At 43.4% G+C, this 18465-nt stretch overlaps 1 protein-coding gene across 4 annotated transcripts in view; it reads right to left on the bottom strand.

Annotated features, from left to right (window-relative positions):
- Nucleotides 1-18465, bottom strand: part of ankfn1b (ankyrin repeat and fibronectin type III domain containing 1b) — a 247305-nt gene that overhangs the window by 87115 nt on the left and 141725 nt on the right. Inside the window, exon 1 of one of the 4 annotated variants that reach the window (XM_088613117.1) lies at nucleotides 6668-6966. The exons of the other annotated variants lie outside the window; for them this stretch is intronic. The gene's annotated coding sequence lies outside the window, so the exon portion shown is untranslated. Of the gene's footprint in view, nucleotides 1-6667; nucleotides 6967-18465 lie in introns of those variants that run through there. 4 annotated transcript variants of the gene reach the window in all.

Here is an 18465-nt window from a genome sequence, read left to right as displayed (position 1 = left end):
TTTGCTAAATGACTGTTTCTTACAAAAAAAAACACACCGCTATGTCGTTCAAATAAGGTTTCATTCGTAACAAAAATGCAGAAAAACAAAAGCACAAATTTCAGCCCCTGATGGACAAAATCAGTAGGTTATGAGAGGGCAGTTTGTAAATCAGAGGGACATGTAATACATCATGCTGATTAACTTAAAATGCATACCGTCTGGTGCATTGTTAGGGGATCTCAATGTATAGCACCTTCACAGTTGGAATTTACCTGGAACTATCCAGGAATGGGAAGTATATTATGATCAGACTTCATTAAGAAATGCCACAAGTGGGAGAGGTCTCATCAGAGCTGCCATATTGAAGGAAAGCAAATATCACTTTATATCTCACCCCACTTAATGACAACTGGATGAGAGGAATGGGAAGGGTCTTTGAAGTAAAACAAGGTGAAAGGCCTTACTTCTGAGCACACGCAGTGAATGTCAGAGATACATATTAATGTAAAATCTAAAGGAAGAGAAAAGACCAGAGAAGACCCAACCTGAGTGACAGGTTTTCAAGAGGAAAAGCAGTGCTCCGTGCCCACTGCTCCTCAGTGTGTGGGGACTTGCTCAGCACAAGCTACTGTAGTACACTGATGCTGTCTGGTGCAAAGCTGAGCTGGAAGTGACAGAGCTTTGCAGAAAGCTCAAGTTAGCCCTGCTTAATGCATGTCATGGCTATGTGCTCAGAGCACAGGGCAGCACTTTCACAGAGCATCAGTACACTGCATTCATAGCAGCAGGCTGAGCTACGGCCTAAATTAATATTCAAAAGACTTTCGTCCCATGCAAAACTCTCACCTTATAATGTTAGACAAATATTCTCAATTTTCCAGAGGCCATTCCACCCACCATTTACAGTTTGAGTGCTTATTTTATTCTCTGCCTTCATTCCACACAGTGTTCTAATGCACCAATTACGGAAAAAGTCTAAGTCAGTGGCTGTACATAAAGAGGCACCAATCACAATGATACCTCTTCTGTTAATTAGTGTCACATTTTTCAAGCCATTGCACATTTTCTTCAAGCCCATGTTGTTCTGTTCTGCTCAGATACTATTTAATATCTCTTCATTCTGTGATTTCACCAGGGGAAGAATCCCTTGATTTTCACCATTTGTGAAGAATCCTTTGAAAGGGAAGTTGGAAGAGGAAACATTTCAGTGTTGCACTGCTCTCGATCAACAGCACTATCAAAATGGGCTTCAAAGACTCGAAAAAAAACCCATACAGCACTATGGGTAAAGAAAAATAAAGCCAATTGGCAGATACCTAGAACCCATGGAACTAACAAAATAACAGGAAAATGAGCATTACATGTGCGTAAGGATGAAACAAGCCCATGAATATAGGGAACAGCGCACTTAATGTGCACGTTATTTTGCCTGGCTGAAGAAATGACAGCACTGGCTGAAGATCAGAGCTGTCACAACACCCCTCACTAACAAGGAATGAACCAGGGAGACAGCTGCAAGGGTGAAGCTGGGATGCAGAGAGGGAGGGTAGGAAACACCATTTATGAAATATTAGACACCACCACTTAAATGAAATTCCTACACAAATATGAAAGTCTACACCTAGTATCAGCATTTGGTATGTAAAAAGCATATCTTTAAGTCCTTAAAGAAATAAATATAGCCTTAGGCCCTAGAGCCTTGGCAATTTATTTGAAAAAAAATGTTGTTATATGAATGTTGCATTATAAATTCAGGAAATCAGCAAGAACAATAAGCTTTGACACAAAACATAAGTTTGAAATCAACCATGAAGAGCCTTACTTCAGCAGAGTTTAGAGGTTCATCTCCTCTTGCTGCTTTTCATGAAAATAATTTTCTAGCATCTGCGCAACCGTTAAAGGAGGAGATGTGCAACTCGCGTACGATGCCACAGATGTGGTAACTCTGCTCCAGGTCCCGGAAAGATTTCTTTGCCAGGTCTTCACTGGAGCATTCTCTGTGGATTGTGTAGCTAATTCATCCGTAGGTAGTTGATGGCAAAGCTTGTTGTTTCTATTCTGTGTTTCTCATCTCCCAAACATGAAAGGACGACATAACTCTCTCTACAGTCTTTCTCATAAAGTTCATTTCTATATTTCAAGTCAGACGACAAGCTGTCTTGATTTAAGGTTCTTCCTAAGACAGTATTGGCAGATGTTATACCTCATTACTACCAGTGGGGTACCTCATGCACATATTTATATGGCATACTCTACAGCAAACTGAGCGTGCCCACCTGACGTTATCAATTTCTGATGGATCAATCTTTTTACAGGTGACCCTTTAATCACCAATTTCTAAATATGTAAACAAATCGGCACTTAAGTAACGCAAAGTAATTCCTTCTTCTGAGTTAATGGGAATGTCTTGGCTACACTGGTCAGGAAATGACATTCACGACAACCTAGAAAACCTGAAAAATTTGCAGCACCTATGTGACACATACAGTTATAGAAACAACAGCTTAAATTCGAGAGCCATCTGTATGATGATAGCGTTCTAGGTTACAGTCAATATGGATTTTAAAACCTCAGGGCCTGTTTAACTCATTTCTTAGAGGTATTTGAACAAGTGACAGCAGTAATTGATAGAGAGTTGGTTATTAAGATTTTGAGGAGGTTTTTGATAAGATACACTAATAGTGAGAATACACTTATACTCTGAGGTGCCATAATTACTAGAGCGCCTTTGGAATCTGTATTAGGATCATTACTCATTCTTTTTTGATCAACGATCCAAGTAAACCAATCATTTCAGTAAACTAGACAATGTTGTAGGTTGTAGATCAGAAGTTCTCAATGGGTCCAAAGGCAGGAGAAAGAGTTTTTTATAAACAGCTAATTTGTACAAAACACCAAAAGTTTCCGACTACAATGCAACATTTTTTTAAAGAATTTATAAATAGAAACGTAAGGCTAGCCGCCTAATTGAGCATCTCCCAATATGTGGTGTTTTGTACACTTTTGATGATCAAAAATAAGCACTGCAACAGACTTGAGGTTGAAAGTGCCTTGAGTTTTGCTCTTTCTTCCCCAGAGCTGAGAATTTCAAAACTTCCGGCAAATGTGCAGCTCACTCTGATAATGTTTGAGGCAAACTCTTACATGACATAAACCGCAGTTCAGATATGAATTTGGATTATACTACCTTCAATCTGCTTCACCGTTTTCAAAGTGAAAAATATTTTTCATTGATGTAGAATTTAGTTCACAAAATTAAATCATTTTTTTTAAATAAATCAAATTAAAAAAGTGGTTTTGTGTAAAAGGGGGGATTTATGTGTTACTCATTGTACAGTACAGTAGGTAATACCAGAAACACTTGGCAGAAAGACAGGTGCAGAGTTTTAAGAAGCCAGCTATAAATAACACAGGTGTTTTTAAATATCTGTCATAGACAAATCATTTTCCTTTTTTTTTTACACAATGAGGGGAACCAACAACAAGCTCACAGAATGCTGAAATACAGTATATAGTTAAAAGAACAGAATTTAAATAGATGCCATTTTAAAATTGGACCAGGCAACATAAACATTCGCTGAGAAAACCGTTAATATGTGTCACCATATGAAGAAAAAAAGATATTGCTGCTCAGGAAGCCTTTCACAGAAGAGTAACCAGACTCATGTTCTAGCTGATAGGAACACTCTACTTGAAAAGAGAAGACGACAAGAGGATTTGATTCAAGTATTGAAAATCATTAACGACACTGACAAAGTCTACCTAACTGATCTCTTCAGAAACAATGATGAAACACGACCCAGAGGGCACAAATGCAGCCTACAGGGAAAAGCACTTAAAACTGAGAGCAGGTTTCTTTCTTACAGGAAGGGGGAAGGGGAGTCTAAAACAAGCTACACACCCATGTCGATTTCTTCTAAGAAATGGCTGGATATGATTCTCAGGTCAATAACCTACTAGCAAACCAAACCCACTAGATGGCCAAATGAATGGACCCCTCTCGCTGGTAACCTTTATTACATTATAATTTTCCCTCCAAAACCAGAATTGACAACCTCTGGCGCAGCTCTTCCAATTCAGAAGTTGATCCAAAGCTAAGCAGGCTGTGAACAAATTGCCTACAGTATATTGCCCGATTCAAACAAGCTGTGGCTCAATAGCATGAATGAGAGCTGTGAAGAAAAATTGGGCATATAAGTTAAGATCACTTTATCAGCCATATACTGTACAATTTCTTGCATTAGGAATTAGTCTTTTCGCATACCCCAACTTGCTCTCCGTGAGACACAGACACACAGACAGAGAGAAGCTTGGGGTCAGAGCGCAGGGTCAGCCATTTATAAGGCGCCCCTGGAGCAGTTGGGGTTAAGGGCCTTGCTCAGGGGCCCAATGGAGTAGGATTCCTCTGCCGGCCGCGGGGCACGAACCGGCAACCTTCCGGCGCAGTTCCTTAGCCACAGAACCACCACGCCGCGTACATGTAGGAGTAAGTAACTCTGCTTTGAAGCTTCCTTTCCTTAACTTTGAAGCTTCCTTCTTAACACAGTAGTTGACACATTTGGTACCTACTATCTGCCCTATTGAGAGGAGAAAAGATGGAGAGACCGCAACAGAGACAACAGAGTTTAGGGCTTAACAACCTCTAAAGTAGACCCTATGGTACGCTCAAAATTGTGCTGATACAGTACTTCAGGTGCTGTAGAGGGGAGCATATAGATGCACACTAACTCTTCAGTGCCACTCCAGGTGCTGTAGCCAGTATAAGGGTCACTAACTACAACAAAAACAGGATTCTCCCTCAATATAATATTCACACGTGCTCAGTGTCTTCTTTTTCCAAAGTGGTATTCTGAGGCAACCACTTTTTGCAATATGATTAAATAAGCCTTGAAAAGCAAATTATTCATCAAGAGAATCAAGGTTTCAGAACTCTGAAATTCTTTCAATGACTCAAATGACTGCAACGCTGGCAGGTGCCCAGGTCCCCAACCTGTGGGAAGGCACTGGCAGCTGGAAATAGGATGGAACCATTCTGAAGAGCTTTGCATCCTGGTCTGTCCCCAGCAGGGGCATAGAAATCACCTCCAGAGGGTCTGACCTTTCTCCTCCTGTGTTGTTGCAGCTGAGGGTTCAATTTTCAGCCTCTATTTAAAGCCTTTTCAACATTCAGGCTACAGTTGTTTTATTCATGCTATCGATTTCTACACCTGATTTTGTTTTTCATTTCCGATTCATTCAAGCATGAAAATATTTGTCTCGGCAAAGAGGTCCAAATGCCTTTTCCTTCCCTGCTGGAATTAGACATGTAGAAAAAATGAAATGTCAAACACTTTTGTTGGCTCGTGACATTGGAGGATATACCTGGTGTAAGCGAAATCGAAATTAAGGCACACATCTTTTTGTTGTACTCGTAAGCCCTGAGTCACCCACAAGCGCAACTGTCTGTGAAAATGTCTGGAAGACAAATACACAAATGTGTTACACTCATTCAGATAAGTAAGGTGAATGGTTAAAAAAAGATATATCAATAAAAGTATATTATAATTTAATAGAGGAAGCAAAGATGTCTCAACCTTTTAGAAGTAATTTCTTGCTCTTCAGAATCTAAAATATAGTTCCAGACATTGAAAGAGTGAGGTCAATATTCTTTTTCAAACTGCCGTTGCAGTTAAGTTATATACTGTAAATTTCCAGTCTTGGAAAATATCACTTTCTAGGCACTATAATTTTGCAAATATAACCTTAGGGATCCCTATAAGATGAAATTCCATTTCAAGAGCAAGCATCTGTGAATTTATTGCACATTTTATTGACATGGGATGCTTTAAGAGTATCCAAAAAGACTGACTGTTGGAGTGTCGCTTTTGGAATCCCAAAAGGTATGCTTGGGAGGTAAAATCAGTCCTTTCTGGATATCAGCCATTACCACATCACATTGCACAATGTTTATGGTACTTTCACCAACCGTGCCAATTGTAAACTATGGAAATACTCGCCTTTGATATACTTTCCCACAATTCAAATCCTGGTTTACCACACCTCAGCATCAGCAGTTCTTTACTATGGTTTTACTATGCTACAATACATTTACTGTGCTGTTTCCACAGTATACCACAGCAAACCCTAATAAGGGCCAACAACGTACAGTACATCAAGATAGAAGAGGATCATATTATATAGGAGCATATTGATGCACACTCACTCTGCAGTGCAAACTCCGGGTCCAGGGCTATAGACATGGGGTAGAAAAAGTGAAAGGGTGAAAAGAAATGGAGAAAGAGCCTACTGCAACTTGTTTCAAGTAGTAAGAGTTCAGAGACCGGAACGAGAGAGGGATAAAGTGCAGGGGGACAACGCGTCCCGACGACAGATGAACGGCTGGAGTTGAACAGCACTGAACCGACTTCAGGTTCACCCTTAAGACTGGAACGGGTTTGCACTTCTAAGGAACAGGGTAATCTCGCACAGTAAAACACAGGGAGAACAGCAGCCGGACCACATTAAAGACCCACGCGAGCCCGAAAACCCGGTTGGAGAGGCGGGATTCTGTTGATTCTAACAGGAGCCCGAATTCAAGCCATACATTATTATATATTAGCAAGCCCCGATATTAAAAAGAGAACACATCGCCCCTTCGCCGAGCTTCACCTTAATCTGTGCTACCCTCCTGCAGCCTTCCACATACCTTCAGTCTCTCTCCCCACTGCAAACTCTCCCAGGAGCGCACCTGCCAGGCATTCCCCCGACTCTTCCGAAAGAAATCCCCTTCACAAGTCGTCTCCCCCCTTAGGCAGAGCCACCGGGTCTTCCTTTCCCCTTCTGCCCTCTGTTCTTTGATCCAGACCCAGGTAACTTTGGCCCGATCATCCTGTAGTCACCTGTTAAAGATTTGTTTTGCCTCCTTCTGCGGCCAGGCTGGCAAGCTCGCAGGGCTTCTGAGCGTGCTCAGACGGTAGCTGCCTTTGCAGAGTTGTTGTACTTTAATTGTGGTTGCCAGGCGATAAGCTCCTCTAACTCTAGACACTGGAGGGGAAGGATAGGGAGCTGGAGGGGGGGGTTGAATGCTAATTAGTGTCACACTACCCTGTTGAGTCAAGATAGGTCTCTTTGATTTTGGGGAGGGGGTGGGTGGGGGGGGGCAGGAATGGGGACGGAGAAAGTCTGCTTTTTGATAGAAGGGGGCTTCAAAAATTCCAGTGGCAAAAAGATGCCTGCTTTGTCATGTTTTTTTTTTTAAATGTTGAGTTTCCTACCTCGCCAACCATTTGCCTACGCAGGGCTACAGAATTTTGGACAGAGATAAATTTGCTTTCGCGTGTGCGGGAGTGTCAATTGCAGTGCAAGACTGGGGAAAAAAAAGTTAACTGGAAACGTCATAACAATGAAATAATCACGATAATGATAAATTAACATAAAATTATGATAATGAAATATCACAATTTGATTTTCCCCAACTGAAAGGGGCCTGTGGAAGCTGTTCTAAACATTTTAATGTATTCACAAGAAGATTTCTCCTTACAAACAGACAGGTAGACTGGTGTCAAAGACTTAGGGCCTCTGAGGTCCTAATACACATGGATGTTAAAGGGCGACATTTGCTGTTTTAACTGCTAGGATTATTCTGCTAGTCTTATTTATCATTCTTACGGCCCTTATCAAATACAGTGTGTACAGTCTCGATTGATAAGAAATCAAACAAGCTGGTGTGGACAATGAAAATGGCAGGTCTTTTTGGTGCTGTGTTAGATCGCAGCTGCCCGACCGACAACGTGTGACTGACAATGACATGCTGCATGAGGAAACACATGGAATTAGACCGCTAAGCTGAATCAATCGAGCCCTAGGCCGCAGCCCTGCGTGGAAAACTCCGGAAACCACCATGCACCAATCTTTTCTGTCCCGTACTACCTCCCAGTATTTGTTTCCAATTCGAATTCGCAGAGCAGCGGCAGAAAAGATTTGCCTATTGTACAAAAACAAAAAAGTCTTGAGGGCAGTTTAAGTCGTATCCAGAGTAATGAAAACAACTCTGCAAATGTGAACCTGAAAATGAGACTTTGTTCTTTTGACTCCATGGGTGGCGGGCACACACAGTGGATCTCTGGGGCATTTTTAAGCAAGGTGGAGACATGGCCAAGGCTTGTTAAGAGGGTCAAAGCACCATCAAACACTTTGCACTACAGAGACCAGCGCCTCAGTGATACTGCTCTCACAGGAAGTGTAATATGTCGGCAACCGCACAACGAAACTGGCAGCTATACAAAGCTAGCACTGAAAGGACAATCCAGGGATGGATGTTACAGAAACCATTATTTGTGTGGCATTTTGCAAGGAAAATTCAGCATACAGACACTTTTATGTAGCAGCCTCTGAGTCCATCTGATTTTTCATTCCAGCTCAAGGTCTGAATTAGTAAATTGATCTCATTAGCCGCTCGTTTAGACAGCTTTGCTCCCCCCCAGTTGATTTCAATGACACGCCACAGTCAAGATGCAGCAGCTGCGATGCTTTTTTCAAGCCTAAAAGGGAGTTTAACATGTTCAATTAATCAAATGAACCGGCTGATTAAATAAGCGAGGGCTCAGGGGTTGGACGAAAACCAGAAGAGGAGCAGCAGCCCCTCTGTGGGAAATGGTTCTGGTAGAAACCTACTGCGGAAGATGTGTACCTGCTGAAGGACCTCCATTCCTGCACGAGCAAGCCGCCAATGAGAAGGCTGGGGGCAGTTCCCGAAAAGATAAGCGTCACTAAGGCTTGGTAGCGTAGGCCTTGTATTCACCACTCTGGTTGGTGACTCGGAGCAATCAAAATATTCAAAAATATATCACTTAGAGCAGAATATCGTCTTAAAGTTCAGTGACATCCGCCCATATTGCTTTAAACCCTACGGGATTAATAAAGTATTATCAATCTAACTACAAAACGTTATCCACTTGAAACATTCTGAATGAGACCTACCATATCGATGGGGAAGGGGCTAAAGTCATACACAGTTAGAGGCTATTGCTGGCCTGTCTGAACTTACCCACGACCTTCAGGGAACTTGAGCCATATTCCAAGGAAGGTGAGGTACTTTACTTCCTGGAGAGAGGGCTAGTCTCGCAGGAATGTGCTGGACTGTACAGTAGCTCCAGTTCCAGCATTAAAAAACACGATGTGTGTGACACAGATGACACTCACTCCTCACCTCACGCCCCCACAGGAACAGCCAGGTAAAAAGATGATTTTGCCACCCTCTTTTACACAGGAATGAGTATGTCTGCGCAGGACTGCCTACTACTGCAAGACGGCGCTGAGCCACAGAGCAACAGATCAGCTGCACTGGAAGCACAAGTGGCAGGAGGGGACGCTGTCGACTAAAGATGGAGCTTCCAAGAAGTTTAAGAAGCGACTGCAGCTCAACAGACGCATGAAGCAGCCCACATTGTGCTTTCAGCTGTAGCCCTAATAACCTCTCCACACCCTTCGCTGTCACACTGCCCGCTCAAGGGCCAATGGCGAAGCAGCTTGTCCCCACATCAGCCCCACGGGGAAATTAGTCAGCCTGCGTAGGTTAGGGACACTAAAAGGTATAATCAAGCCCTGACATTAACCCAGCAATGTAATCAGTGCAGCGCAGCACCGGGCGAAGGGGTGGGACTGTGACTGCTGAGACAGAGATGTTGCCATGATAGCGCATATTACCCAGATTAGTTCCTATTCTTACTTCAAACAGCTCGGCGTCCCACCGAAAACCCATTCGCTTCACGCTGAGGATAGGGAGGGTGAAGCAAAGACTGGCAGGGCTCAATAAGGCTCACAGCTGCCCTGGTGCTTGGCCACAGAGCTGCCTGCGGGGAAAAGAGCTTAGCGCCCTTTAAAAACAAACTAACTGGATCTCCCTATTAGATCTTTTATTACCGCTACGCTTTCTGTATCTCTTATTTGACTGTTCTTTTGTCAACATCTATTGCCGTACCATCTTCCAATATCATCTGCCAAGTGAATTCCAACAGGGGAGCTGAAGAACTGGACTGGACTCTCAGCTGACCAGTATTCTCCAGGAAGAAGTGTAGTGTTGCCGTTGTAATGTCAGGCCATTGTAATGCTAGTACAATTCCCCCGTTTGCTTCCCCTCTTGACATTTCCTATCATTTCTATCGTTCTTTTAGCCGGATTGAGCCACCTTTTGAAAGGTCACAGCAAATTAAACTACAGCCCAGACACGATGACCTGCAAAATCCATTATGCTGTGGGTAAATGAGAGCCGCCCGTCTTCCGAAACGACGGCCTTTTGACACCCAAGTCAAAAAGAGATTTGAGACAGTAACCGGAAGAATTAACAAGTGCCAAATCCCAAACACGAAATTATCTTCCCAATGACTGTATAGAGAGACTGCTCGCTAACAGGTGAAGCAACAAAGTGTTGTTTTTTTTGTTGCCTTTACTCATTTTGAGGTTCAGCAATAAAGGCGAGATTAATATTTGACTACGAATAATTCTCCAGAACAGGCTGACAGGAACAAGCTGTTCGCCCTGAATTAATCCGCTGAAGTCGGTAGGGGACTCTTACATTTTTCTGCCTCTTCCTATTAATTTGTGCTCCGAGTGTTGCACTTTAAAGAGACAATAAAACACATGAAAGCTGGATATAGTGCTCCTTTGTGTAACACAATCTTCTAAAACGAAATTCCTTCCTTCCCCTGTTGCTAATAATGAGTGGAGATGTCAGACAAGTATCATACCTGCAGAGAGAATGTTACATCACATATTTTCTTGGAGCTCACTTCCAGATGATCAGCTAATTCTGTTGTCGTATTCAGACAGTTTGTGTGCACTTCAAGTTGAAGTGTGTGTGTTGTGGGAGGGGGGGGGAGGGAGGAATAAACTCTAAGATTGAAACGTTCCTTCTAAGATTGAAAAGCAATCTTAGAATTAAAACATTTGTCCCTTTTAAGCTGGCTGGAAACTAAAGCTAGGAAAGATCATGTTTCCACCCTAATAAAATCACTTTTTATTCACACAAATTGCTATAAAGCAAATAGGAAGGTCTATGCAACGTATATGTAGTTTCAAGCTATACATTGTATCCTTTTGTATCCTGTGTGTCCTAACATGCATCTTTTGCACTACTTAAAGTCAGTCTTCCACATTTTGGACCAGGTCATGAGTTGCAGAAGGTAAAATACTATATTACCTCTTTGCTGAAATAACTTGAGTTAAATGCCTTATTCAAGGATACAAGAACAGCATTCAGTGCATTCATAGACTCCCAAACTTTCTGGCCCTGACTCCAAAAGTCTTACCACTACTCTATAGTGCAGTCTGAACTTTGCAGCTAGATTTGTTTGTCATTTTGCTTATAACAATTTTAGTGGATGTGTTGCAGTTACAAGTCATGCACTGCTTTTGATTCTGAGTATGAATTTGAAGACTCCTGCATCGAGTACTGATTAACTCAGCTAAACACAGCTAGGAGACTACTGCACGAGACTAGCTCTGGATTAAAGACAAAATGTGGTGGATGCTTAAGTAAACTGAAAAATATCCAGAGGTAATTTTTGTATTTACTTCTTATTAGTGTAATTATCAGTAGGCGTAAGTGTTTTGCATTGATAATAAAGATTAGGCACAAGCTGGTGGTCGGTTACAGTTTCCGTACCAGTGACAGACAATTCATTTGGACTTTACAACAGGTAGGATAGTCCCCAATTAAAACTGTAATGAAGGGTTTGTTTCTGTGAGTGATATCAGCTGTAGCCATCAGCTGACCAAACCAAAGCAGCGCTCTTCTGGGATGAAATAAACCGAGGGAGAGCAACTTTGGCTTCTGGAAGCCGAGGCAGACTGACAGCTCCGAACATCTTCTAAGCTTCCGGAAGGCTCCGAGGCAGAGTCTGCAGGAGAGCAGTGGCCTGCTCCCATTGCCACGGCAACTGATTCTCTCCCAATTACAGCCCTTCCTCTCCCTTTGAAATCACCTAGGAAGTGTCTGTGTCAAGCACTCCTGGAACGCTTCTGTGCATGTGAGTATCAGCATGGTCCTGTGGACCTGTCACTCAGGAGAGGGGAAGCAGCCACAGAAATCTAATAATAGCACTGCCTACAGACAGAAGATAATGCGCCTAGTCCATTTCGTTCAAGAATCATTACAGAGCGATCTCAAAATTCTTTTTTTAATTGCGCTAAAGAGCTAAACCAAGGTGACCCTCAGACATCAGGCAAGAGGAAGCTATCCGATCGCTGGACGTGCTTCTTGGTGATGCTTTGAAGATACTGAGGGGTACTTCGAAGCACACGCTGTATACGAGCCAATGCAACGTCTGCACTGGTACATAAGCCTATTGGTTTCTCAGCACATTTCCGTTACGTATTAAAATTCTGCACAAGCAATTTCTGGGTTACATTTGTTGAATTCGATCACAGAAATCGAATTTGAGCTCGGCTTCACCACCTATAGTAGAGTAGGGTGCTATATGTCTTTCCACCATGGGAAGAAAAAGCAGAAAGGACATTTACAACAAAGGCACCCACCTGAAGAAGTAGAGCTGAACTCTCCTTAAACTTTGTAAGAAAAGAGAGGGTGCAAAACAATCAGGCAGTTGGTGGCAAATTTTAATCTGCCCAGCATTCCTTACAATACCCCGCTCTGTGCTTGTGAGGGGCGAATCCAGAATCTATCCACTGACTGTTTTTGTTTCTTCCTGGCTGGGTTCGCTAGCAGCAGGCCTGGCTCCAGTTTGGCAACAGAGAACTAGGCCTCTAACCAAGAGCATGCACTAAAGATCACAAAATACCCCTACTCTTTTCGAGAAACGCCCTGGGAATTTTTAATGACTACAGAAAGGACCTCGGTTTTATGTCTTATCTGATACTGTCCCCGTCACTATACTGGGGCATCAGGACCCACACAGACCGCAGGCTGAGCGCCCCCTGATGGCCCCACTAACACCTCTTCCAAAAGCAACCTTAGCTTGTCCCAGGAGGTCTCCCATCCAGGTATTAGCCAGGCTCACACCTGCTGAGCTTCAGTGGGTTGGCAGTTGTGAGCTGCAGGGTGATGGCTACATTTTCAAACCTTGGAGATTCTCTTTAGCATAATTAGGTCATCTTTCAAAACCCATCTTGGCATCTTCACTTCACAAATAACGATCACCCTATCACATCCTTCCGAAGGTTTACTGGACCTAGAAGAAGCCTCTCTCATCTTGAGAAACGAAAAGTTGGGGTCTAATAAGGGCCAGGCTTTCCAATGATTATAGCTTGCTCTCAGGTCATGCCAGAGAACTGACTGAAACAGTGGCCCTCAGAGGAAAGGGACTTCATATGGGAATAGCTGACATGTCAGAAAACAAAGAGTCAAAAACCAGGTAAATCAAGGTAATAACACATTTCTGAGAGAGAAAGAAGAGCTTTGTCAGTTGAGATAACAGGACGGACAATGGATCCAACCTATTTTGCAGTCCTGGAACACTGATCACATAGGCAAGTGTACTCACTGTCTCTCCTTAATTGCATTCCTAAGTCCTGCTTCTGTTTTATTTTTCTGTGGCTGCTTGTCAAGCATCAATTAGTATTACGAAATGCAACAAAAATACACTTGAGGAGAAAAAAACCCCCGCTTGTGCACGACTTAATGAGAAAGAAAGAAAAAAGTTTTTCGAAACAGAGTTTCCTGCAGCCAGACAATTCTTCCATTTCCTTTGGCGGGCCGTTTAACTAACAGAATGAGACAGTTACGTTTCATGGAGATTTTTTATGGAGTTTAAGACGGGGTGGGAGGTGGATTGGAATGAATGACAACTGAAGCCCATAGGGGTGTTTTCTCCACGCTCAAACAGTAGAGAAACTGTTAAGAGTGGAAGGCACCAGAAATGAAAGCTAAGCAATGTTTGGAGAACAGAAAAAAAAAACGAAAGTCAAACTTGAAACCGCTGCGCCTCCAATAAAGTGAAAGATTTGCTCTGGAATTCTGACCACAGGCTGTCACCAGAGAATTACAGGCACTTTTGTGACAGCGATTCAGCCCCGTCTAAATCCTTTTCCTTTCTCAAATCAGTGCGTCCCAGCAACACTGTTGTTGAGCATTTCGGAGGAATCCTGGATAAATAACAAGACTGGGGATCAGGAAAGGAGGTGTTTGCGAGACTTCCCTTCAATCCAATGGGTGTCTTGCAGCGAGGGATGAGGTAGGAAGGGTGGGTGGGTCCCCCTTGCGAAAGTCATTTGCTGGACACGAGCCACCTGCGCTGAGCCAGTGGTTTTGGAGTAGGCGACAAAAATATTACCCATAAATCACTCAGGCGGAGCCACCTAGAATCAAGCTAATGGAGCTGGAAGACGTGCTGTCATCTCAGCGATGATGTCAGCTCGAGCGAGCCCTGCCAAGGTGCAGTGGTGGAGGGAGAGCAGAGAGAGAGGAAGAGAGAGAGAGAGGGATGGGGGGGTGGGGCCAGGCGGGCTTGTGGGTGGGCAGACTCCGCGGGACTCTGAGCCGCAAGCCATGAGTGACAGCCCCTGTCAGCAAGCGCTCCGCGGGGATGGCGAATAGACCGTCCGCACAGGAAGTGTTGTGCTGACAGCCTGTCATTGTGGGCAAAGGCAAGCCCTGCTGGACCTGATGCTCCAGAGGCAACTGTGGGATTACCCATTGATCTGTCGAGCAGGGTTAGAACTGCCCATCAAACCTCTCAGGGACTCTGCGCGGGGAAACGCAAAAGGCTCGCGCACGGGCTAGCCAGTGGGAGGTTTTTAGGTTTCGTGAGTTGCAGGCTCTTAAAAAAAAAAAGTGCGGAACAGGTGTAGCGTATAACAGCCCAGTAATAACAGCGGGTGAAAATAAAATCCCTGTCGTGTTCCCCACGTCCGCAGATCACGATGCAGATTTCGAAATGAAGGTAAATTGAGTTACGACTACCAATTAACCAGAACATTTTTCAACTGAAGCAAACAGCCATGTCACAATGTCTTGTGTGCAATGCTACCTCTATACTATCATGTTCAAACTGCCATGTTCTCCTAATGACTAAAACAAGGTCCTGGAAGTGAATGAATGTGAAAAGCACATTTCACAGGTCATATTTATGCCATCGTGGCAGAAACACGTCTGCATGATTTTAACAGAGCCGCCAGTTGAGAACAACTTCTCATATACAGTGAATAATTGTAGGCTCATTTATAGAGCAAGGTATTCACTGGAGCAATTTGAGGAAAGTAACTGGTTCGCAAGTACAACAGCAATGACCCACTAGAGACTTGAACCCATCACCCTCTGGTCCAGAGTCAAAAACCCCATATTGCAGCTTGAATCTTTTTTTGTTCCAGTATCTCTAACAATCCGTGTTACAAAACCAAAACTTTGGGTTTTGAGGTGTGGCCTTCTAAGTGTGATTAAACAGATTCTCCACCAATTCTGAGACCACTGATCTGCCGTCGGACATTATACATACGTGACTTATGCTATCCCTCTGAAAGCATTCACTTAAAAGCCTGATTTAAAATTAATTAAGCAATTATTAAAAATCCCTCTGCAACATTCACTTAAACACGAATGTCTATTTGATTCCCGTTTATTAGCAAGGGCAAACCAAAACTTTAATCTCTCTCTCATACACATTAAAGAAAACACAACCTTTCATAACATGACAATTTTCTGTTTTATTGAGCCAAACAGTTTTATACAACATAATACCAATGTGGCTGTGTAACGTTTTATTCATTTGCATTTTTTTTCCAAGTTAAAAAGAATTCAAAGGCCCAAACACGACATTTTGCTTAACTGACTCGCCTCCCACACACCCAAAATTACTGCGGATCAGTTGAGGCTGAACTGGTTTGTGAAAGGGGGCCCCTTTTAAATTTTTTTACAAGGGACTGGACTACCACAACCACGACATTTGGGGGACCAAGAATGCGTTTGCCTGTGAAAACAACGAGACAAAACACGAAAATGGTTCTTTTATTACGGCAGAGAGACGCTATTTGCTGGCTGTGTCGCAATGATGTATTCCTTGCTTTCTTCTGCTGCTCAGCAAAGTGCATCGATTGCTGACACACACATCCTCTGCGCGCTCAGACACACATGAAATTGCAATGTCTATTTATTCCCGCTTATTAGCTTTAAATTGGCCAGCAAAACATTCTTCGCAGACCTGCTTTTAATCATTGTAATAGACTGTGCAGCTCAAGCCCTCTGAGCCGCGGGCTTTGATGTAGCTGCGTTTCTGTGGAGCGCTTGGTCGTGTCGGGCAGCATGCGAGTTACTGCTAATAATTTACGATTCAGATTATCAATCAAAACCGAGACACTAAAACGGCTTTTGTTTGAACAAAAAAAAAAAACAGCCTTAATTGCTCGTTAAATACCATACCAATTTCGCCGAAAGTGTGTGCGTGTGTGCGCCTTGTGTGCTCATACAGAATGGAGTTACAGTGTCCTTTAATGAGTCGGGGTGAGTCGGTATTCTGTCATCTTTGAAAAACATTGCTGATACAGTAAATAAGTTTAAAAATATTTCTTGAATCAAATGAACTATTTGGTAAAACTGTTCGAAATGGGGGGTGGCAGTGTTTGTCTATGACTTCTCTTAGACAGAAAACCGGCAGCAGCCATATCACCCTGCAACTCACAACTGGCAGCCCACTGAAGCTACAGTAAGCAGGTGTGAGCCTGGCCAGTACCTGGATGGGAGACCTCCTGGGAAAAACTAAGGTTGCTGCTGGAAGAGGTGTTAGTGGGGCCAGCAGGGGTCCTTATGCCCCAGTATAGTGATGGGGACACTATACTGTAAACAGGCGCCGTCCTTCGGATGAGACGTAAAACCAAGGTCCTGACTCTCTGTGGTCATTAAAAATCCCAGGGCGTTTCTTGAAAAGAGTAGGGGTGTAACCCTGGCGTCCTGGCCAAATTTCCCATTGGCCCTTACCAATCATGGCCTAATAACCCCCATCTATGAATTGGCTTCATTACTCTGTTCTCCTCCCCACTGATAGCTGATGTGTGGTGAGCGTTCTGGCGCACTATGGCTGCCGTCGCATCATCCAGGTGGGGCTGCACACTGGTGGTGGTGGAGGGGAGTCCCCATTACCTGTAAAGCGCTTTCAGTGGAGTGTCCAGAAAAGCGCTATATAATTGTAAGCAATTATTATTATTATTATTATTATTATTATTATTATTATTATTATTATTATTATTAAAATTCCCTCTGCACAGTGGAACACAATTTTATATTGGGTACTGATCTATTCCATTGGAGATCAATGTTGCTAAAAATGCTAAACAGAGGAAGTGAAACCCTTGAAACTCTACATATGATACACTGTTAACAAACCCCCCCAAGGGACAAACAGGAATAGTGAGTTAATTAGACATGCAGGAAATAAACACTTGTCTGCCCAGGTTACACATTTGTCAGAGCCGCTGGACTTGACAGACAGGCTTGGCCTGTCACAAACAGCACAAAAAGCGGAGCTCAGCAAAATGACTACACATAAGGGACTCCCAATGGCCAGGCAGTGAGATGCATTTCAGGCTATGGTATGAGTTGTTGTGTTGAAGCACAGGAGTCATAGGCATCACACACTTATCTTTGCAAACAGACCTGAAATGAAAAGTCAAACCTGAAACATCCAGGATTTGATGCTGGCTTATAATAATATCAGAGTACTGTACAAGGGATCCAAACACTTTACAAAGGAACCCTTATCTAGTTTCCTCTTACTGTAATCTGGACGTGTGAGATCTCAGCACTGACATACTGTATGCAGCGCTTCCACCTCTAGGGCACAGATTAGTGTAGCACAGCACGTGCAAACGTCTGCCCGGTTTCTACAACCCCAAAACAGCGATCTGCACGAACAAGACTAATTTAATGAGCAAGTCTTGGGAACAATTGTGTAGAGGTGGAGAAAATGCAAATGAGAGACAAATACATTGAAAATAAGAACAAAGCTTATGGAAAGAGAAGAGATCCGGTTAACGTTATTACGCCCTCCCACCACACAAAAAGCTCACTTCAGCCATAGACAGTGAACAGTCGAGCATTGCTGTGGACTTGGCTGCAATGCACGATAATACCCAACATCTCTACTCCACAAGGTGGACTCGGAGATGGACACGGAAAATTGTAAACAAAAATTCAGGAGCTTTCCGAGGGAAAATGACCTATGAGAGCAATTGTGATGACGAGTGAATCTGAAGCACTAATTCTTAGCAATTCCTCACGGGAAGACTGACACACAGACGGATAAGGGCCTCCACATACGCGTTCAGTTCCCCGATGGGATTCAATCAGGGCCATTCGCCGGCTCTAGATTCAGCTGATCTACACTGCCACAAAAGATTGCATCTCCTGCCCCAGGAAAGTCCTAAACTAGCTGGGCTGCAGGGGGTTTCTTCAATGGGTTCTTGCACACTGAGCCCTGTGAGAGCTGAAACCAGCAGCCATATCGCCCTGCAACTCACAAGTGGCAGCCCCACTGAAGCTCAGCAGATGTGAGCCTGGTC

The sequence above is a fragment of the Lepisosteus platostomus genome, chromosome 19 (genome assembly GCF_059453375.1).
Source record: "Lepisosteus platostomus isolate fLepPlt1 chromosome 19, fLepPlt1.hap1, whole genome shotgun sequence".
In the NCBI taxonomy this organism is placed as follows: Eukaryota; Metazoa; Chordata; class Actinopteri; order Semionotiformes; family Lepisosteidae; genus Lepisosteus; species Lepisosteus platostomus.
This window is presented reverse-complemented; position numbering and strand designations above follow the sequence as displayed.